Consider the following 23,263-nt stretch of genomic DNA (forward strand, 5'->3'; position numbering starts at 1 on the left):
TAATAGACCTTTTAATTATCTGCGGGCATGCAGCCAACTCCGGCGCATGCCCGTTGAACGAAACATCGTGAGACTGCGCGATGACGTGGAATGCACGCCTGGTGTCATCGCATGTCATTTCACTCTTGGGCATGTCGGGTGCGAGCTTGCACGCCCAGCATAATATTCTGGCCATTATCACTTTCTCTGACTTGTGCCTTACACCATTGCTTATAATTATTCTTATTTCTTGCCTCCTACCCTGTGGATCTATTGCTTGTGTGGTTTGGTTTCAAAAACCTTATTGAAGGAGTGACTCATTTGGAGAATCATGCATAGATGCTGATGACAGAAAGATTGGTGGCATAGTCAGTAGTGTAGACTGAAGCAAAACATTACAAAGAGAAATTGATAGATTGAGTGGGTGAATGTAAATATCAGGCTGCTCATTTTGATCCAGGAAAAATAGATCTGAGTAATTTTAAATGGTGAAAAGTGAGGAACAATAGTGCCCTAAAGAGATTTAAGAGTCCATGTACAGTAAAATGAAGTGATCATTAACAAAACATAATAAAATGGGCTAATGGAATGTTAGTCTTTACATTAAATGGATTGGAATATCAAAGAGGATTAAGTTTTGCTGCAAACTGGTTAAATAATTTTGGAGCACTGTGCACAGTTCTGGGCACTGCAACTTAGGATATATTGGCTTGGAAGGAGTCGAGCACAAATCCACCAAAATGTTATCAGAGCTTTAAGGGTTAAGTTATGAGTAGAGATTACATACATTAGCCTATTATTCCCTGGAATTTGAAAGGTTCGGGTGATTTGACTGAGGTTTTTAGGATTTTGAAAGGAATTGATAGGGTGGATAGAGGTAGGGAGAATTCTTTTCTGCTGGTTGGAGAGTCTAGGACAATGAGACATACCTTCAAGGAGACAGGCCATTCAGGAAAGAAAGTAGGTGTAGTGATTGTAAATAAAACCTTTCATACTGTTTTAGGGATCACATGATTGTGTTAGTGAATCAGCCCTATGCACAGGTAATCTTAGGGGTGAAGCTTTCTAGTCATGGGGGAGAATTTTCCCCCGTCAGGCGGTCTGGGCGGGAGCAGGCGCGGGCGGGTGTGCAGCCAATTGCTGCCCGCGATCGGCTGCGTGCCGCCATTTTACATGCGTGGGCCAATTAAGGCCCGCCCAGTGTGATGTACACCTAGAAGTGCTCAGCGCTACCTGTGCAGGCGGGGGGGAGGGAGAGTCGGGGCCGGCGCTGTTTCCCACATTCGCGCGAAGGAGTGAAGAAATCTCCCTGAGGCACGGAGCTGCATCAGGGAGATTAATTTTATTCTCAAAAATTGATAGAGAAAACAAAATAAAATTACTGAGACATGTCCCCTCATGTGACATTGACACATGAGCTGGGACATGTTTATGTATTTTAATAAAAAGTTTTATTTAATTTATAAACCCTTCATGAAACCTCATCCTACCCGTAGATGAGGTTTCATGAGAAATGCGAAGGCTGCCTGGGCTCTTCGCTTGCCCACCAACCTTAAGGTTGGACGGGCAGCCCAGACAATAAGCTTAATTAGATTATTAATGGCCTTAGAGTTATAGAGTCATAGAGGTCTACAGCACAGAAAAAGGTCCTTCGGCCCATCGAGTCTGCACCGATCAAACAAGTACTGAACTATTCTATACCCATTTTCCAGCACTAGGCCCATAGCCTTGTATGCCATGGCACCCCAAGTGCACATCCAAATACTTCTTAAATGTTATGAGGGTTTCTGCCTCTACCACTCTTTCAGGCAGTGAGTTCCAAGCTCCCACCGCCCTCTGGGTGACAAAATTCTTCCTCACATCCCCTCTAAACCTCCTGCCCCTTACCTTAAATCTATGCCCCCTGGTTATTGATCCCTCAACCAAGAGGAAAAGTTCCTTCCTGTCTATCCGAACTATGCCCCTTATAATTTTATACACCTCAATCATGTCCCCTCTCAATCTCATCTGCTCCGGGGAAAATAACCCCAGTCTACCCAATCTCTCCGCATAACTAAAACTCTCCAGCCCAGGCAACATCCTGGTAAATCTTCTCTGCACTCTCTCTAGTCCAATCACATCCTTCCTATAATGCGGATTCTAGAACTGCACGCAATACTCTAGCTGTAGCCTAACCATCGTCTTATACAGTTCCAGCATAACCTCCCTGCTCTTATATTCTATGCCTTGGCTAATAAAGGCAAGTATCCCATATGCCTTCTTAACCACCTTATCTATCTGTCCCACTACCTTAACGGACTGGTGGACACACACATCAAGGTCCCTCTGATCCTCGGTACTTCCCAGGATCCTACCATTCATTGTGTATTCTCGTGCCATGTTTGTCCTGCCCAAGTGCATCACCTCACACTGCCAAACTTCTTAGAACCTCCTCCCTTTCTATGCTAATTTATTTAATTATGTCACAGTCTTTCTGCCTGATTTCCATGCCCACGTTGTCTCTCTCACTTGTGAACATCGACACGAAGTATTCATTTAGAACCCTGCCTACGCCTTCTGGCTCCACACACAAATTGCCACTATGGTCGTAATGGGCCCTACTCTTTCCCTCATTATCCTCTTACTCTTAATATACTTGTAAAATCACTTTGGATTTTCCTTTATTTTAACTGCCAATGTTTTTTCATGCCCCCTTTTTGCTCTCCTAATTTCCTTTTTAAGTTCCTACCTGCACATGCTACACTCCTCTAGGGCACCCTCTGTTTTGAGCCCTCGGTATCTGCCATAAGCCTCCCTTTTTCTCTTTATCCAATCCTGTATATCCCTCGACATCCAGGGTTCCTTGGCTTTGTTGGTCCCACCCTTTGTCTTTACTGGAATATATTGGCCCTGTACTCTCCCTATTTCCTTCTTGAATGAGTTCCGCTGCTCTGACGCAGATTTACCTAAAAGTAGCTGCTCCCAGTCTACTCTGGCCAATTCAGATCTGGTCTTATTAAAATTGGCCTTCCCCCAATTTAGAACTCTGATTTTTGGCCCATCCTTGTCCTTTTCCATAACAACCTTGAATCTAACGGAGTTATGATCACTATCTGCAAAATGATCCCCCACTGATAGCTCTACCATTTGTCCGGATTCATTCCCTAAAATTAAGTCCAGGACCACCCCCTCTCTTGTAGGCCCTTCTATTTACTGGCTTAAAAAGCTCTCCTGGATGCATTTTAAGAATTCTGCTCCCTCTACTCCTATCACACTATGACTAACCCAGTTAATGTTGGGGAAGTTGAAATCCCCCACTATTACTACCCTGTTATTTTTACACTTCTCTGAAATTTGCCTACATATCTGCTCTTCTATTTTTCTCTGACTATTTGGGGGCCTATAGTACACTCCTTGCAATGTGATTGCTCCTTTTCTGTTTTTAAGTTCTACCCATATGACTTCATTTGAGGAGGCTTCTAAGATGTTATCCCTCCTTACTGCTGTATTTGATTCCTTGATCAATATTGCGATACCCCCTCCTATTTTACCTCCTTCCCTGTCTCACCTGAAGTCCCTATATCCTGTAATATTGAGCTGCCAATCCTGCCCCTCTCTCAACCATATCTCTGTGACAGCAATGGCATCATACTTCCATGTGTTAATTTGTGCTCTCAACTCATCTGCCTTATTTGTCAGACTCCTTGCATTAAAATAAATACCATCCAACCTTGCTAAGCTCCCTTGTGCCTTAACTGGCCTATAATTTCTATGCCTTCCAGACTCACTTGCTCTCTCTTCTAATTTTGGCTGTGCATCTCCCCCCGCTGAACCTTCTCTCAGGATCCCACCCCCCTGCCAAGTTAGTTTAAACCCTCCCCAATAACACTAGCAAACCTCCCCACAAGGATGTTGGTCCCATTCCGGTTCAGGTGCAACCTGTCTGCCTTATATAGGTCCTACTGCCCCCAGAAACTGTCCCAATGTCCCAGAAATCTAAAGCCCTCCCTCCTGCACCATCTCTCCAGCCATGCATTCATCTTGACTAACCTCCTATTTCTGTACTCATTAACACGTGGCACTGGAAGTAATCCAGAGATTAATACCTTTGAGGTCCTGATTTTTAATCTGTTTCCTAGCTCCCTAAATTCTGCTTGCAGGATCTCACCCCTCTTTCTACCTATGTCATTGGTACTAATATGTACTATGATCTCTGTCTGTTTGCCCTCCCCCTTTAGAATGCCCTGCAGCCCTTCAGTGACATCTTTGACCCTGGCACCAGGGAGGCAACATACCATCCTGGAGTCACGTCTACGGCCACAGAAAAGCTGGTCTGTTCCCGTTACTATCGAGTCTCTTACCACTATTGCACTTCCCCTCTTTTTCCTCCCCCTTTGTGCAGCTGGGCCACTCACAGTGCCATGAGTGTGGCTGCACTCCCCAGAGGAACTGTCACTCTCACTGTTTTCCAATGGCGAAAAACAGTTCTCGAGCGAGATACACCCTGGGGATTTCCTGACTAATTGCCTGACACCTTTCTTCTGACTGATGGTCACCCATTCTCTCTCTGTCTGCACTTCTGTAAGCTGTGGGGTGTCCATGTCTAAAAACATGCTATCCACAAAACTTTCAGCCTTGCGGATGCACCTCAGTGCCTCCAGCTGCTGCTCAAGTTCTGAAACTCGGAGCTCAAGTAGCTGCAGCTGGTGGCATTTCCTGCACACGTGGTCGGTCGGAGCGCAAGGAGCATCTAGTACTTCCCATATGTTGCAGGCAGTACATAAGACTGGACTGAGCTGCCCTGCCATGCCTTTAGTTGAAAAAAAAACCTTACGTTAAGTTAAATACAGTAAAAAAAGTTGTTATTTATGGCCTTTAAATAAAAACTGGAACCCTTACACTTCCTTAGCTTAATCTATATTAAACTAGAAAAAAAACTGAAGAAAAACACTTATCCACTACTCACTAATCAGCTCTCACTTTTGTGCTGACGTCACTGTTTGAAGTGACTGCTTCACCGCGATGCTGACTGCAGGACACTCTTCCCAGGCTGCTTCACCGCGATGCTGAATGCAGGACACTCTTCCCAGGCTGCTTCATAGTGATGCTGACTGCAGGGCAATCTTCCCAGGCTGCTTCATAGCGATGCTGACTGCAGGACACTCTTCCCAGACTGCTTCATAGTGATGCTGACTGCAGGACAATCTTCCCAGGCTGCTTCATAGCGATGCTGACTGCAGGACACTCTTCCCAGACTGCTTCACCACGATGCTGACTGCAGGACACTCTTCCCAGGCTGCTTCATAGCGATGCTGACTGCAGGACACTCTTCCCAGGCTGCTTCACCGCGATGCTGACTGCAGGACACTCTTCCCAGGCTGCTTCATAGTGATGCTGACTGCAGGGCAATCTTCCCAGGCTGCTTCATAGCGATGCTGACTGCAGGACACTCTTCCCAGGCAGGCCCTTGACAGTTCAGCACCCACGCAGCCGACTCCGGTGCACACCCGCCGAACTGAAGATCGGAATGACGGGTGGTGACGTCGCGATGCATGCCTGACGTCACTGTACGTCATTTTACGCGTTGGTGTGCAGGGTCCACCCCCACGCGTCGACCAGAAGATTCAGGCCGTGGACTTGGTTCAAGCATGTAGCTTCATCAGGCTCTGTAAATAAAGCTTACTTTTTCTAATAAGAAACCTATCTGGTACACCAAGTTTATTGCAATTGTTGATGAGGATAAATAGCTCCACTGCTGCACCTCACCTCTTGAATGTGGGTGTATCAATTTTTAAGGAAAGAAAGAAAAGTATATTCACCAGTCATGTCGCTTTTCGGCAGAATTGACCCACATGACTTCTCCATGGAAGACTGGAGTCAGTACATAGAGTGCCTAGGTTTCTACTTTGTGGTGAATGAAATAATGGTGGAGGAGACGCAGAAAGAATTTCTTCTCAGTGTCTGCGGGAGCAAGACATATAACCACATCCTTAGTCTGACAGCCCTGAACGCACCCAATTCCAGATCTTTTAACGGGCTCATAGACCCCGTGAAGCTCCATTTTCAGCTGAAGCTATCAGTGATTATGCAAAGATTTAAGTTGAATTCAAGAGCAAGGACCCCTGATGAGTCAATCGCAATGTATAGCAGGAAGTCAAAACAGTTGACTGAGCACTGTGACTTCGGAGGTACTCTAAATGATATGTTGCAAGATCATTTAGTTTGTGGCGTACATGACGATGCCATTCAGCACCGTTTACTTGTTGGAGTTGATATTGATCTGAATCGCACCATGAAAATAGTGCTAGCAATGAGGAGTGTTGAAAGGGACTCACAGGTTTTACAGAGTGTGCAACATGGCGCTGTTCTTCATTTGGGATGGGAACCTACCACCGGGCGTGGCGTGAAAACCAGGGAGAAAACCGCGAAGTGTTAAACAGTCTGTACCGCTTGAAAAGCAAAAAGAAATACTGGAAGCATCTCACTAGCTAGTCAGGAATTAAATTGTTACCGATGTGGGGGTAACCAAGTACCAGGAACCTGCAGATTTAAAAAGTTGATTGCCATTACTTTCACAAAAAAAGGGGATGTTATAAAGCAATGCAGAGTGAAACCAAGACAGCCAATCAGCTAGCAGACCAAGATGACTGAATTGCACAATACAACTGAACCAGAAGCTGCTGATACTGATATCTATTCCCTATAAAATGTCAAAGCAGTAAAAACAACCAATCACCATTACCCTTCAAGTAAATGGGAAGCATCTAGTCATGGAGATTGACACAGGGGCATCGACTACAGCGGTGGAAGAACATGCATTTAAATACCTAACTGAAGGTACCCAGCCACTGAGTCTGGAGCAAACCACGGCTCAGCTGAAGATGTACACTGGAGAGGCAATACAGGTGAAACACATCGCCTCTGTACCTGTATCCTACAGGCGATAGACAGCTGCCAGTAATTGTTGTAACAGGTGAAAGACCTAGCCTTCTGGGCTGCGATTGGTTAAAATAGATTAAGCCCAACTGACAGAAATTTTTCAAATTAGAACAGGAAGAAACCCTGAGTTGAGAAGGGAACATGGCAGTGTATTTTGGAATGAGATAAGAGAACCAAAGGACCTTCTCAGGATGCAAGGATCCCTCTGGTCAGAGTTGGTTCCACGGGAAAATCAAGAAAAGAAGCGAAACAAATACAGTGCCACTCCAAACAAACTGAAGAAACATTTGGCAGAAAAAAATCAACAATGTTCAATGTTCCAGAAGGAAGCCAAAAGATACAAAAAGGAGACAGAAGAACTGAAGAAGCAGTTGATTGAAACAAAAGAGGCATTAGAAGGAAAAATCATGGGACTTTCCAAGGTGCGAGTGAGCAGCAAAGCCATGGGTAGCTCAGCTACCAAGCTGAACCAAGTTAACATTTCACCAGAGAAAAATTTGGCCAATTGTGAAACCAAATGAAGGACGAGACAAAACTGTGGCAGACAAAAGAAGAAATGGCAGAAATCAATTCTGAAAGGCTAATCGTCCATGTCTCCAGAACTCTCTCCGCAGTCGAGAAGGGTTACTCAACTTGAAAAAGAAGGCTTAATCATAATGTTTGGAGTAAAGAAATTCCATCAATATTTGCATGGTCAATATTTCACTATAGTGCCAGATCACAAGCCACGTATGGGTTTATTTAATGAAGATAAAGCAATTCCGCCAATAGCCTCTGCCAGAATTCAAAGATGGGCTTTGATTTTGTTGCCATACGAGTACACCTTTATGCACCATCCTGGTGTGCAAATATCAAACGCAGACACTCTCAGTCATCTTCCTTTGCCAGATGGCATTATACACGCTCCAGTGCCACAAGAAGTTGAACTTGTATTTAAATTCCTGGACTTATCGCCGGTCTGTGCGGAGCAAGTAAAAAATTGGACAAACTGGGACCCAATTTTATCAAGAGTCCAAGAACAGGCATTGAAAGGATGGTTGAATGCATCAGCCTCTGAAGAAATAAAACTAATCTATGTCCATAAATCTGAATTAAGTTGTCAAGAAGGGATCTTGTTGTGAGGAGCAAAAATCGTTGTTCCTTCACAAGGAAGAGAACCACTCTTGACAGAGCTTCACAGTGCACATCCAGGCATTTCGAAAGTTTAGGTGCTTGTGCTAACCTATATCTGGTGACCAGGTATAGACAGTGATATAGAAAAAATGGTTAAACACTGTAACCAGTGTCAGCAACAACAAAAGTTGCCTGGGTCAGCTTCACTGCTTCAGCGGGAGTGGCCTGGTTGACCCTGGGTTCGACTATGTAGGTCCATTTTTAGGTACCATGTTTTTATTGATCATTGACATGCATTCTAAATGGATGGATGTGTATGAAATTAGATCACTGAAACCGTGTGCAAATAATGAAAAGCTGCGGCAATGCTTAGTGTATATGGCCTACCAGAAGTCATTGTTTCAGATAATGTTACTGCTTTCACTAGTACGGTATTCCAAAGATTCGTGAACTTAAATGTGATTAAACACCTTAAAACAGCATCATATCATCCCTCATCCAATGGGTTAGCAGAAGGAACAGTACAAACATTTAAAACAGGAATGAAGAAGTGATCCGAAGGAACATTAGAAACACAAATTTCACGATTTCTTCTCGACTCCTCAAGCACCTACAGGTTCAACACTGTCTGAATTACCGATGAAATACCGCTTTCATACAAGGTTACGTCTGGTGTTTCCTAAATAAGAGGGGAAGGTAGAGAAGAACCAGAATAGTCAGAAAGTGAATTATGGTGTCCACAGTAAAGCTCGAAAATTTACTGTGGGAGAGAGAGTTTTATGCGAAATTTTGGAAACAGACTTAGTTGGGTTCCTGTTATAATTGTCTCTGAAACCGGATCATTGTCATTCCAAGTGGAAGTGGAAGACCGGGTTGTTTGAAAACGTGTGGATCATCTAAGAAGTAGAGAGACAGTTCAACAACCAGTTACTCCACCTGAAATTGAAATCAAACCTTTAACCCCTGAGATGCCAGATCGCCATAGAAAAGACATGCTTGATGTCTCTGTTGAAGTAAATCATTCTGAACTACCATTGCCTAAGGATGTCCCTGATGCTGCAGTTCCTGATCATGTCGATCCAGTGGTAGAGTCTCAAGTCGTAGAGCTACATCGCTCTAACTGAATTAGAAAACCACCCTCAGGGGCTTAATCTATAATTGTATGAACCGTGTATATTTGTATATGTTATGGATTAGGATATTCTTGTAAATAAGAGATGTTAAAAAAATTAAAGGGGGAGGAATGTAGTGATTGTAAGTAAAACCTTTCATTCTGTTTTATGGATCACATGATTGTGCTAATGAATCAGCCCTAAGTGTAGGTAATCTTAGGAGTGGAGCTTTCTAGTTGTGGACCTGGTTAAAGTGGGTAGCTTCATCAGGAGCACTGTAAATAAAGTTTACTATTTCTGACAAAAAACCTGTCTGGTACACCAAGTTTATTACAGTAGGAAACACCCGCTCACACAAAAGTGAGGAACTCGCTCCCAAAAAGCTGTAAATGCTAACTCAGTTCATAATTTTAAATCTGAGACCAATAGATTTTAGCTAGAAAAAGGGTGTAAAGGGAAATGGAGTCAAGGCAGGTAAAATGAGTTAGTATACTGATCAGCCATGATATTATTAATGGTAGAATAGCCTTGAGGGGCTGAATGGCCTACTTCTGTTCCTATGTACCTATGATTTGATGGATAGAACATAAATATATCACATCCACCAAATTCCTTTGTCAATCATTTCTTTGAACAACACCAGTAGTCAGGGAAGATCTCAGTCCTATAAATTCTCTGCTAGCATCTCTTACTATATTATGATCTATATTAATGACTAGGATGAGGGGACCAAGAGTAATGCCCTGATCAGAAGACAGGAAGGAATATATATGTATATATCTATATCATTCTGGTTACTTTATAAACATTTTTTTTTAAATGGGTAAATGGCAGGACTGATAAAATGCCCACAGCTGACCACATGATGGTAGTTCTGGAAGCTTCAGAGCAGTTTAAACATGGACAAATGCCAACTCATCAAACTCCTGAAATGTAACACTTCTTGCATTGTATAACGTTCCAGCTAAGCCAACAAAGGGCTAGTTATCTTCAGTTGCTGTTTAAACTCAGGAGAAAAAACCGGACTCCAGGCTAGCAGCCTGTTGCTGATCTCCATCTCTCTCAGCGTCTGATCTCCAGAAAGAACCTTGTATTTCACCCAGGATACAAGAATACTTTGCTGCATCTTCCACGAACTCAAACTGCTACTGAGATCCTAGGACCAAGGACCTAGGAATTCTGCCAGACAAAGCCACCTTAAAGAACCTTCCTTGGACATTGATTCTGGTCTCTGGACTCACTTGAAACCATAATCCTTATTTTTATTGTGATCTTTGACCTGAACCCCTTTCTTTCCCATACCCTCTTTTATTGTATAGATGCAAAAACGACGGACATTGCAAAACCCCTTCCCGTGTTTTGTATGCCTGTGTAAAATAAACTATGCCTCTTATTTTACCTTATCTCAAATTGCTGTGGGGTTATTAATAGAGGATTGAATCACTCCAAAACTGAAGGGTTGGGGAAAATCTACCCCCCTTATAAAGGGGGAAATTAAAAATCAAAAATATCCTTTCTGTTTACAGATGGGCAGTGAGGAGAGAAATTAGGGCTGTTTAAATTAATCCCTCACCTGTCCATAACAGAAATGTATCTAAGTTTACTGACAATACAAAGTTAGGTGGAAAGGTAAGCTGTGAGGAAGAACAAAGAGGCTGCAAAGGCATGCTAAGTGAATCGAAAACAAGGGGGAATGTGGAGTATAAGGGAAATTTCAAGTTATTCGCTTTGGTAGGAAGAATAGAAAAGCTGAATATTGCTTTGAAAGGCTTGAGACTTCTAAATACTGGTGTTAGAAAACCTTGGTATAGTCATACAAGGAACACAGAAGGTTTGAATGCAGGTATATTGAACAATTAGGAGGGCAAATGACACGGTGGCCTTTACTGTAAGGAGGTTAGAGTACAAGAATAAACAAGTCTTGCTGTAATGTAGAGAGTTTTGCTGAGACCACATCTGGAGTACTGTGTGCATTTTTGGTCTCCATGTCTAAGGAAGGATGCAGTTGCCTTGGAGTTGGTACAGCAAAAGTTCACTAAATTGGTTCCTGAGATAAAAGGGTTCTCCCATGAAGAGAAGTTAAGTAAATTGGGGCTATACTCTCCGGAGTTTAGAAGAATGAGAGGTTGCCTCTTTGAAGCATATGAGATACTGAAGAGGCTGGCAGGCTCAGAGACTGTTTCCCCTGCTGGGGAATCTAGGATATGGGGGCACAGATTTAAGATAAGAGGTTGATCATTTAGGATTGAGGTAAGGGGAAATTCCTTTCCTTCGTGGGTTGTGAATCCCAGAGGGTAGCTGCTGCTACATTGTTGAGTATATTCAAGACTGAAACAGAGAGGCCTTTGGTCTCTTAGGAAATCAAAGGATATGGGGAGCGGGCAGGAAAGTGGAATTGAAGTAAAAGATCAACCATGACCCTGTTATATAGTACAGCAGGAACGAGGGGCCAAATGGTTAACTCCTGCTCCTATTTTGTAAGTTTTTATGTTGCTATACCATCCCCATCCAAGAGGGTCCTCTCTTTCAGAATGCCTTTTCATATTGTGCCTACACAAGGTGCTAGACACATTGGCTTGCTGTGTCTTGGGTCATCTCTGTCCATTTTAAATTTTTAAAAATTCGTTCTTGGGATGTGGGCTTTGCTAGCTGGGACAACATTTATTGGTCGTCCCTAATTGCCCTTGAGAAGGTGGTGATGAGCTGCCTCACAGAATCACAGAACCTCACAGTGCAGAAGAGGCCCTTTGGCCCATCGACTCTGCACCGACACATGAGAAACGCCTGACCTTCCTACCTAATCCCATTTACCAGCACTTGGCCCATAGCCTTGAATGTTGTGATGTGCCATGTGTTCATCCAACGTGTAAAATGACATGGGATGATGTCAGGCAGAAGTCCCAATGTCACCCTGCATCATTTCCATTTTCAGGTCAGCGGGGGCGCAGCCGAATCAGCTGTGCGCCTGCCGACCTGTCAACGGTCTATTAAGGCCATTTAAAAAGTACTTAACATAATTAATGGACCTGTCTGTGTAACATTACAGTTGGAGGGCAGGCCGGGAGCCCTGGCGGGCTTAAGAAAAAACATGAAACCTCACCCATGGGCGGGATGAGGTTTCATGTAGGTTTTTAAGTATTTAATAAAGGTTTCACTAAAAGTGATGGACATGTCCCAACTCATGTGACAGTGTTACATGAGGGGACATGTCAGGGAAATTTTGTTTTCATCTCTTTAATATTTTAAAATTTGGAGCCGATCTCCCTGAGGCAGCACTTAGCCTCAGGGAGATCAGTGCGCTCTTTTGCATGCATGCACCAAAGGATGCAGTCTCGGCTAAGGGATTCCACCCCCCCCACCCCCGCCTGCACATGGAGCGCATAGCGCTTCCTGGTGGATGTCCTGCTGGGCAGGCCTTAATTGGTCCACCCACGTAAAATGACGGCTCCTGCACTTCCCCCCCCAACAGGGGAAAACTTTTCCCATAGAGTCATACAGCACAGAAACAGGCTCATCAGCCCATTGTGTCCATGCTGGCCATCAAGCAACTAACTATTCTAATCCCATTTTCCAGCACTTGGCCTGTAGCCCTGTATTCTTTGGTGTATCAAGTACTCGTCTAAATACTTCTTAAATGTTGTGAGATTTCCTGCCTCTGCCACCCCCTCAGGCAGTGTGTTCTAGATTCCAACCACCCTCTGGGTGAAAAATTTTTTCATCAAATCTCCTCTAAACCTCCTGCCCCTTACCTTAAATCCATGCCCCCTGGTTATTGTCACCTCCACGAAGGGAAAAAGTTTCTTCCTATCTACCCTATCTATACCCCTCATAATTTTGTATACCTCTATCTGGTCTCCCCTCAGCCTTCTCTGCTCTAAGGGTAGTGCCACACCACACGATGGAGGATATCCTCAATGTGAAGGTGGGATTTCGTCCCCACAACGACTGTGCAGTGTTCACTCCTACTGATACCATAATGGATGGATGCATCTGAGAAAGTTTGGGAGCATGAATTCAAGTTTGTTTTTCCCTCTTGTTGGTTCCCTCACCACCTGCCACAGACCCAGTCTAGTAGCTATGTCATTTAGGACTTGGACAGCTCGGTCAGTTGTGGTGCTACTAAGCCACTCTTGGTGATGGACATTGAAGCCACCCACCCAGAATATATTCTGCACCCTAGCCACCCTGTGTGCTTCCTCCAAGTGATGTTCAACATGGAGGAATGCTGATTCACCAGCTGGGGGAGGGTGGTACATGGTAATCAGCAGGAGGTTTCCTTGCCCATGTTTGACCTGATGCCATGAGACTTCATGGGATCCAGAGTTGATGTTAAGGACTCCCAGGGGAACTCCCTCCCCACTGTATACCACTGTGCCACCACCTCTGTTGGGTCTGTCCTGCCAGTGGGACAGGACATACCCAGGGATGGTGATGGTGGTGTCTGGGATATTATCTGTAAGATGTGATTCTGTGAGGATGGCTATGTCAGGCTGTTGCTTGACTAGTCTGTGAGGCAGCCCTCAGATGTTAGTAAGGAGGACTTGCAGGGTCAACAGGCTGAGATTTCCATTGTCATTTCCAGTGCTTAGGTCAATGCCGGGTGGTCTGTCCAATTTAATTCCTTTTTTGTGACTTTGTGGTTGGTTTGCTAGGCCATTTCAGAGGGCATTTAAAAGTTAACCACATTGCTGTGGGTCTGGAGTCACATGTAGACCAGACCAGGTCAGGATGACAGATTTCCTCCCCTAAAGGGCATTCATGAACCAGATGGGATTTTACAATAATCAACACTCATTTTGTGGTCATCATTACATTTTTAATTCCAGATTTTTATCAAATTCAAATTCCACCATCTGCCATTGCGGGATTCAAACACACACCCCAGTGCACTCCCTGGATTACTCATCCAGTGACAATTCCACTACGCCATCACATCCCCTAATGGTAGGCCATTAGTTATTTTCCAATCTAGGACACTACTCCTGATTCTTTAAAGATAATGATCAGTGCATCACTAATTTTGTTATTCATTTCTCTAAACAGCCTTGCATGAAATCCACCTGAGTCACGTGTTTTGTCTTCTTTCAATTTTCTTAGCCCAGACCAACCGACCTGATATTTCCATTTCTTTTAGTATTTCCACCACATGCATCCTCCCTGCAGAAATTAAACTTTATTATCTGAAAACTTCACGGAGCAAACATAGAAAAGAAGAGTTCATTCAGTATATTTGCTGTGCTTTCTGTGCTTGATGTCATGTCGCCTTTAGGATTATTGAATATTCCCTTTTTTACCTGCTTGCTATGAATATATTTATAGAAATTCTTAACATTTCTTGCATTATTCCCTACTATCCTAATCTCTTTTGTATATTAGCTCTCCTGACCATTTTGTGAACCTCCTTTACCTTTTTTCTCTTTCATTTATTGGAGTCTCAAGGATATATATTTGCATATACATTTTATGAAAGCATTGTACATTTTGATTGCATTGTGCTTGTGGGAGAGATATATTAATGCATCCAGATTTTTGATATTGCTATGATTATATTCTGAGCAATAAGTGTTGAAGCCTTGAGACGAATTGTTTGGCCTTGGATTTCAAGACATCAAGTGGGCTGAGAGAGGGGCATATGGGGAGGGGGAAGAGGTCCCTGCATTTCAGCGGTCATTTTGGTTAGGATCAAAGCACTTCATGGCCTATTTGTGAATTGCCATGTCGGGGTGGGGAATAGTTTCACGTTGTTTACATTTCTGCTGTGGCAAAGATCACTAATTTCTGAATGAAATTGAGGGAATTTTTTGTAGCTAGGAGCAGGAGCTATGTAAGTCTGTCCCACCACCCAAATAGGCAGGGATGTTCAGCTAGATCCTATGGGATAGTAAGAAGAATACTGTTCATTTTATTATTAAGAGGGGAATGCCCAATCTGAAAATGTGTGTTTTGGTGTCACACTGTTAATCAGATGATTTGGATGCAAGGACAGGACCAGCACGAGTGGCCTCCTGACAATTAAAATGGAGTGGGAGACATACCAAGATTCTACTGACTATAATTTTAACTTACTGACACTAAGTTTACACACCCAAAACCAGCAGGGATTTAATGTGAATATGTAGATTGGGTCCTGATGATGGCAAAACCTATCCCAACAATGGAGAGGGCCAGAAAAGGTCCAGCAAGATAATTTTTAAAAATGTGCTTTTAATTTCCTTGTGGGATAGGAACAGCAAGGAGACCCATCTGGGCCCCCTAAGGAAACTTGGCTTCCCCACCTCCATGCTCCTTTCCCCTCTCCCCTGACCACAATCGCTTCTAAACACTCACCTGACCACTTACCTTGTGCTAACAATCATCCCCTCTAGTTCTCATGCTGCCCAAAATCCTGCACCACCTGCCAATCTCCTCAGCATTCTGCTGGGTTCAGGCAGTACATCTTCCTGCAGAATGCACATGAAATGGCTGATGAAATCAACTGAGACTGCCCTGCTGCTGTCATCTGAGCCTGCCAAATTCACCAGGCCAAATTCCTGCCCAAGATTTAAAAACAACCCCCACACTTCTTACACCCTTCCTTCCTTAACAGTCACCCTAGGGTTTGTTTCCTAAGCTTCCCTCAAGCCTTCTGTCCCATCCTTGGTCAGGCAGGTGAGCATTGTATGTAGGATGAAGATGCTACCACAGGAGCCTTTTATGGAATGGAGGAAGAGTTCTATGTGTTTTGTTCATGTGAAAGTATGCTAAATATATGAAGATAGCACTTTGTCAGTAACAGGGTTGACTCTATTGGGAGGGGAAATTTGTGTGCTAACCAGTGGAAGGGCAGAGTTGCCAGCAGTCTAAGAGAAAAAAATTGCATTTATATTGCACCTTTCATGACCTCAGGTTGTCCCAAAGCTCTTTACAACTAATGAAGTACTTTTGTAGTGTAGTCATTGTTGTAATGTAGGAAACACAGTAACCAATTTGCGCATGGCAAAGTCCACAAACAGCAATGTGATAGTGGCCAGATAATCTGCTTTTTTAGTGATGTTACTTGAAGAATAAGTATTGGTCAGGACACCAGGGATTACTCCCCCGGTCTTCTTCAAAATAGTGCCTTAGGATTATTTAGTGCCATAAGATTAGTTAGGTACTAGTTTGACCGGCGCAGATTCAATGGGCCGAAGGGCCTTTTTCTGTGCTGTAGACCTCTATGACTCTATGAGGATCTTTTATGTCTACCTTTGAGAAGAGACTAGGCCATGGTTTAACATTTCAACTGAAAGACAGCACCTTTGACAGTGCCACAATCCCCGTCAGTACAGCGCTCCCCCAATACTATTTGTCAGCCTAGATTTTTATGCATGAGTCTCCGGACTGCAAGTTGAATCCACAGCCTTCTAACTCAGTGGTGGCCATGCAGTTGTTTGTCCTTTGAGGTGAAGCTGACCATGTTCATCATCTAAAATGTTTGGTAGGATTCCGGTGGGTATGTCGGTGACGGCTAAGGCCAATCTGTGCCTAGAAGGCTCTGCTGCAAATTGGACATGATACTGTAAATGACTGAGTTTTGAGTGAGTTGCAGGCTCAAGATTTCCTCTCCTTACCTTTTCTCTCTGCCTCTGATATGTATTTGCTTTTGAAGGAGGCCACACCTCTTATTTATTTGCACCAGGTGCAGTGATCTTGGGTGAGCTTCACCCAGGACTTGGGGTCAATGTCAAAACTCCTATGTAATGCCTTCAAAGTGTCCTTTTATGCTTCCTTTGACCACCATGAGAGTGTACTCCAAATCTCCAGAGGAGATTTGCTTTGGTAAGCGAGTGTCAGGCATTCTGACTACCAACTGAGCCAAGATGACACAGTATGTATTGTTTAGTACTCCATGTAGCATTTTTAAACATGATCTATTTTTTGTCCATGCTTTTCTAACAACGCTGTCCAGTCCAGTTTCCTTAGCTCAGACTTTGAAATCTGCCTTTCTAAAGTTAATTATATTAATTATACTAATTCTCTTCACCAGAATTCACCAGGTAAGCCGAACCTTAAATTTCAGCATAGCATGGGCATCCTTGCCAATTCATTGACTCTGATCTGTTCTATCACTTTCTGGTACTTCATATCAGTTTAATAATGCCTCTCATTAGATGAGTTCCTTGATCAATTGTCTTCCAATTGATTATCTTTTTGTTTGCTGCACCTTTCATAGATTTATAGATTTCCCAACCTATCTGTTGAAATTATCCATAACATCTAAATTTGCCCCATGCATATTCCTCTTTAGACTCAAAGGCCGGAATCTTCCAGCCTCAACCACCAGCAGAATCTTCTGCCCCCCCTCCCAAAGTCAATGGCCTTTTGGCTGGCTTGCCACATCCACCGCAGGGGAGTCCACCATGGTGGGTTCCTAGTCAAATCTCTCTTGCTGATTGGTCATCAGTAACAGATGGCCAAAGTTAGCTTTCTTCCTTTCATGTCTATCATTCCTATCCACAGAGAACCTACCTTGCCCACATCTGGTCCATCTCCATTTAACTCATATTCTCTTTCATATAAGAAGCTGCACCCTTTTTCAGTTGTCTTTTCCACAGCTAGAAAGTGACCATTATCACATTTACTCAACCAATGTCATTTTTGAATCAGGCTTTTGTCATACCTGTGATAATATATACAGCCTTCCTCTTCATCAAGGACCCTCCAGGTCCATAAGACCATAAGACATAGGAGCAGAAATTAGGCCATTCGGCCCATCGAGTCTGCTCCGCCATTCAATCATGGTTGATAAGTTTTTCAACCCCATTCTCCCGCTTTCACCCCATAACCTTTGATCCCCTTACCAGTCAAGAACCTATCTATCTCGGTCTTAAATACACTCAATGACCTGGCCTCCACAGCCTTTTGTGGCAATGAATTCCATAGATTCACCACTCTCTGGCTAAAGAAGTTTCTCCTCATCTCTGTTCTAAAATGTCTTCCCTTTACTCTGAGGCTGTGCCCACGGGTCCTAGTCTCTCCTACTAATGGAAACATCTTCCCCACGTCCACTCTATCCAGGCCTTTCAGTATTCTGTAAGTTTCAATCAGATCCCCCCTCATCCTCCTAAACTCCATCGAGTATAGACCCAGAGTCCTCAAACGTTCCTCATATGTTAAGCCTTTCATTCCTGGGATCATTCTTGTGAACCTCCTCTGGATCCTCTCCAGGGCCAGCACATCCTTCCTGAGATACGGGGCCCAAAATTGCTCACAATATTTTAAATGTGGTCTAACCAGAGCCTTATAAAGCCTCAGCAGCACAACCCTGCTTTTATATTCTAGTCCTCTCGAAATAAATGCCAACATTGCATTTGCCTTCCTAACTACCGACTCAACATGCAAGTTAACCTTAAGAGAATCCTGGACTAGGACTCCCAAGTCCCTTTGCACTCCAGATGTCTGAATTTTCTTCCCATTTAGAAAATAGTCCATGCCTCTTTTCTTCCTACCAAAGTGCATGACCTCATACTTCCCCACGTGTAATCCATCTGCCACTTCTTTGCCCATTCTCCTAACCTGTCCAAATCCTTCTGCAGCCTCCCTGCCTCCTCAATACTACCTGTCCCTCCACCTACCTTTGTATCATCTGCAAACTTAGCCAGGATGCCCTCAGTTCCTTCATCTAGATCATTAATGTATAAAGTGAAAAGTTGTGGTCCCAACACTGACCCCTGCGGAACTCCACTAGTCACCGGCTGCCATCCTGAGAAGGACCCCCTTATCCCCACTCTCTGCCTCCTGCCAGACAGCCAATCTTCTATCCATGCTAGTACTTTGCCTCTAACACCATGGGCTCTTATCTTACTGAGCAGCCTCCTGTGCGGCACCTTGTCAAAGGCCTTCTGGAAGTCCAAGTAGATAACATCCATTGGCTCTCCTTTGTCTAACCTACTCGTTACCTCCTCAAAGAATTCTAACAGATTTGTCAGGCATGACCTCCCCTCGATGAAACCATGTTGACTTTGCCCGATTTTACCATGAACTTCCAAGTATTCTGAAATCTCATCCTTAATAATGGACTCTAAAATCTTACCAACGACTGAGGTCAGGCTAATCGACCTGTAATTTCCCGTCTTTTGCCTCACTCCCTTCTTAAACAGGGGGGGTTACATTAGCGATTTTCCAGTCCTCTGGGACCCTCCCTGACTCCAGTGATTCCTGAAAGATCGCCACTAACGCCTCCACTATCTCTTCAGCTATCTCCTTCAGAACTCTTGGGTGTAATCCATCTGGTCCAGGTGATTTATCCACCTTCAGACCTTTCAGTTCTCCTAGCACCTTCTCCTTGGTAATGGCCACTATACTCACCTCTGCTCCCCGACTCTCTTGAACTTTGGGGATGTCACTCATGTCTTCCACTGTGAAGACTGACGCAAAGTACCTATTCAGTTCCTCCGCCACTTCTTTGTTCCCCACTACTACTTCTCCAGTGTCATTTTCCAGCGGCCCAATGTCCACTTTTGCCTCTCTCTTACCCTTTATATATCTAAAAAAGCTCTTGCAATCTTCTTTTATATTGCTGGCTAGTTTACCCTCATATTTAATCTTCTCCCTCCTTATTTCTTTTTTAGTTGTCCTCTGTTGGTCTTTGTAGGCTTCCCAATCCCCTGGTTTCCCTCAACTTTTATTTCTAAGGCTCCTAAGAATTTTGAGACATGCATTTGCTCCACTTCCTGAATTTAAGTTTGTGCTCTCTCGTCTGCAACCTTACAGCCAGCATGATTCAATCATTCACTGGATAAACTTTGCAGAGGTTGTCCATGAGAGGGCAGGAGGGTGCCACATTTTAGAAAGAAAGGGGTGGTGGCTGTTCATTTGAGTTTTACCAAAAGGAGCATCCACTAAGTGAGCATACAACCAGAGCTACTAAATGAAATCATTTGATTATTAGTCTAGAAAACAGCAAATGTCAGTGTGATTTTCATGCGCAAGGAAAAATCATGGAATTCTTTCTGCCCATGGTGCCTATGAAGGGCTTTAAAAGAGTTAGGCAATTAATTCCACTCCCTTTCCCCTTAGCCTTGAAAAATGTTCTCCTTCAAGTAATTATGCAATTCCCTTTTGAAGGTTACTATTGAATCTGCTTCTCTTTTATGAAGCACATTCCAGATCCTAACAACTTGTTCGTTGTAAGAAATTCATCTCACCACATTCTAGATATTTTGTCAATTTCCTTAAAGGAGAAGGCAAAATCAAACTAAAAGAATGGGATTCATTGCTTGAATTGAAAAATCTGGTAGTTTTCCCAAAATGGATTCCAACTATTCAGTCAAATCATTAAAGAATGCAGGCAGATTTATTGCGGTGAGAAGCTTCCATTAAAGCTGGGTGAAATACAGGGATCTCATCCAACCAATACTCATAAGTAAACTGAAGGAGAAGGAATGTCAATGATAATTTGAAATACTAACAGAAAATGTACAGATCAGACAATATTTGAAATAGGAAAACAGGTGAAAATTTCAGGTGGGGCTCTTCCTCAGGACTCCCATGCCCAGGTTGCCAGTTCTACCTCAGACTGAACTGGAATTCTGAGATCAGGGACAACATGGAATAGATACAGTGTAAGATCCAAAGTAATTCTGCACTGTTGATTCAATACAACACCCACTACAGATGTCACTTTCTATTTACCAGCGTGAGACTAAAGGGAAAAACTGATTCAGCCTTTCTACTGCACACCTGAGTTACTACCAGCTTGTGCATTTAGACAAGGTAGAGTTCTATACATGTTTTTAAGGGCAGGATTTCCCCGTCGGTGAGCGGGCCCCGCCCCCACGCTCACCAACGCGTAAAATGACGCATGATGACGTTGGGCGGAACTCCCAACGTCACCACGCCCCATTTAAATTTTCAGGTAGGTGGGGGCACTGCAAAATCAACTGCGCACTCGCCGACCTGTCAATGGCCAATTGAGGACATTGACAGCGTCATTAAACTAATTAATGGACCTGCCCATCCAACCTTAAGGTTGGTGGGCAGGCCGGGAGCCCTGGCGGGAATTAGAAAAAGTATGAAACCTCATCCGCGGGCGAGATGAGGTTTCATGTAGGTTTTAAAAAATTTAATTAAACTTTTTTTAAAAATTATGGACATGTCCCAACTCATGTGGCAGTGTCACATGAGGGGACATGTCAGGGAAATTTTGTTTTCATCTCTTTAACATTTTTAAATTTGGAGCCGATCTCCCTGAGGCAGCACTTAGCCTCAGTGAGATCAGTGCGCTCTTTCCCTGCCTGCACAGGGACTGCATAGCACTTCCATGCAGATGTCATGCTGGGTGGGCCTTAATTGGCCTGCCCACATAAAATGGCGCCGCACCCCTGATTGGGGGCACCGATCGGAGGCACACCAGTGCGCGCCCGCACTTCAACTTTGCCCCCAACGGGGGGAAAATCCTGCCCTAAGTGTTTAGGTATGGAGCCATCTCACTGGTATCAAAATGTCCTGAAATGTTTATATTTAATGAACGTGAATTCTCTGGGATGTTAAACTTTATGGTTTGCAAAATAACCTTCCCACCTGTTCCAGTTATCCAGCTGAGACAAAGCCAAAGCAAAGAGATTGCCTTCTCCAAATGGTGTCATGCCACTTTCCAAAATTAGTCACCTTTTATAAACTTGAGTCTTAGTGTTCTTTGTGTGAAAACAGATTAACATAGAAAGTGTAACATAATTGAGATAATGTAACATAAATGAGATCGAAAATTGATATGCTTTTTTAAGGTTCAAACATTGACAACAAAACTCCAGACTTGAATACAGCTGGATTGAAAGATAAGGTATTTTGTATCATTACAAAACAAGCACGCTGTGCATGTTACATATATTGGTTCTTACTTCAAATGCTAAACATAGAAATTTGTATTTGACAATTTATGTTCTGTATACTAACAGACCATTCCACTGTTATGTTTGATGTTCATTACTAAATACAAATGTATTTACTTTCACATTGATGCTATGGGGGACTGTTATTGTCTAAGTAAGTGTGGAGCATGAGAAATTTGTTTTAATTTAGCCAACTTTTTTAAGGTAAGGGAGTCTGTTACCAAATGCATTTCTGTCTGTCTTCAATTGTTTTAATTCCAGAGAGGTTGTCTCTCTGAAGACCATTAAGGTGTTAAGTGCAAGGATCTCGACTGATTGAATCTGGCTCCAGACAGTCTGAGATAGCATTTACTTGTATGCTGTGACTGATATGAGTGCTGTTTGATTACATCCAGTAGTTTACCATGCATTAAAAAGAGAAAGGACATACAAACAATGCACTCCTGCTGAGACTAAATATATTTTCACAGTCCTTAAAAAAAGCTGCTCTTCAAATGAGAGCTATAAAGGAGATAACTCTTTCATAAGGTCAAATATAATGAGTCCCTTTGCTACTTTAAAACACTCACACATTCATGATCTTGAAGTTTTAATGCTCAGCAAATCAAATAGAACAGTGCTTTATAGATTCTTCATAAATAAATCTTTGTTTCTTAAAGGTCAAGAATATGGATATACTTTGATATTAGAAAAGCTAACTGTATTATCCTTTATTTATTATAATAGAGTTTAAGTTTTTTTCTGTATCCATTCATTTCTGCGCTTCCATTAGCTACCCAGAAGCTTTTAGTGGACAAAACAACATACTTTATCACACTGGACATAATGGAAGGGTTACTGATGTTGCATTATTTTCAATCTATGTCAACTGAAAGTTTTTTCAAGTTATAATTATCAAAAAATTGGAAGTGGATGTTTGAATCCGATCTTGTCTCAGAGGGGAGTGAATCTGTGGAATTCTTTACCGCAGAGGGCTGTAGAGGCTGTACCGCAGAGGGCTGTAGAGGGGGTGGTTGGTCCAGGGGTTGCGGGTTGATGGTTTGCCGGATGTTGTGGGGGCGGCTGGTCCGGAGGTTTGGGTGGGGGTTGCTGGTCCAGAGGTTGGGGGTTTGGTCCGGAGGCTGGGGGAATCCAAGGTCGGGGGAGGGGTTAGGGGGAGTCTGAAGTCAGGCGGGGTCGGGGGGGCAGTTGGGTGGAGGTCCGAGATCTGGGGGGGGTTCCGAGGTCTGTGGGAGGGTCCGAGGCCTGGGTGAGAGGCCCGGTGTCTGGGGGGGTGGTCCGATATCTGGGGGG

Source organism: Cetorhinus maximus, chromosome 7 (genome assembly GCF_964194155.1).
Source record: "Cetorhinus maximus chromosome 7, sCetMax3.hap1.1, whole genome shotgun sequence".
NCBI classification, from domain to species: domain Eukaryota; kingdom Metazoa; phylum Chordata; class Chondrichthyes; order Lamniformes; family Cetorhinidae; genus Cetorhinus; species Cetorhinus maximus.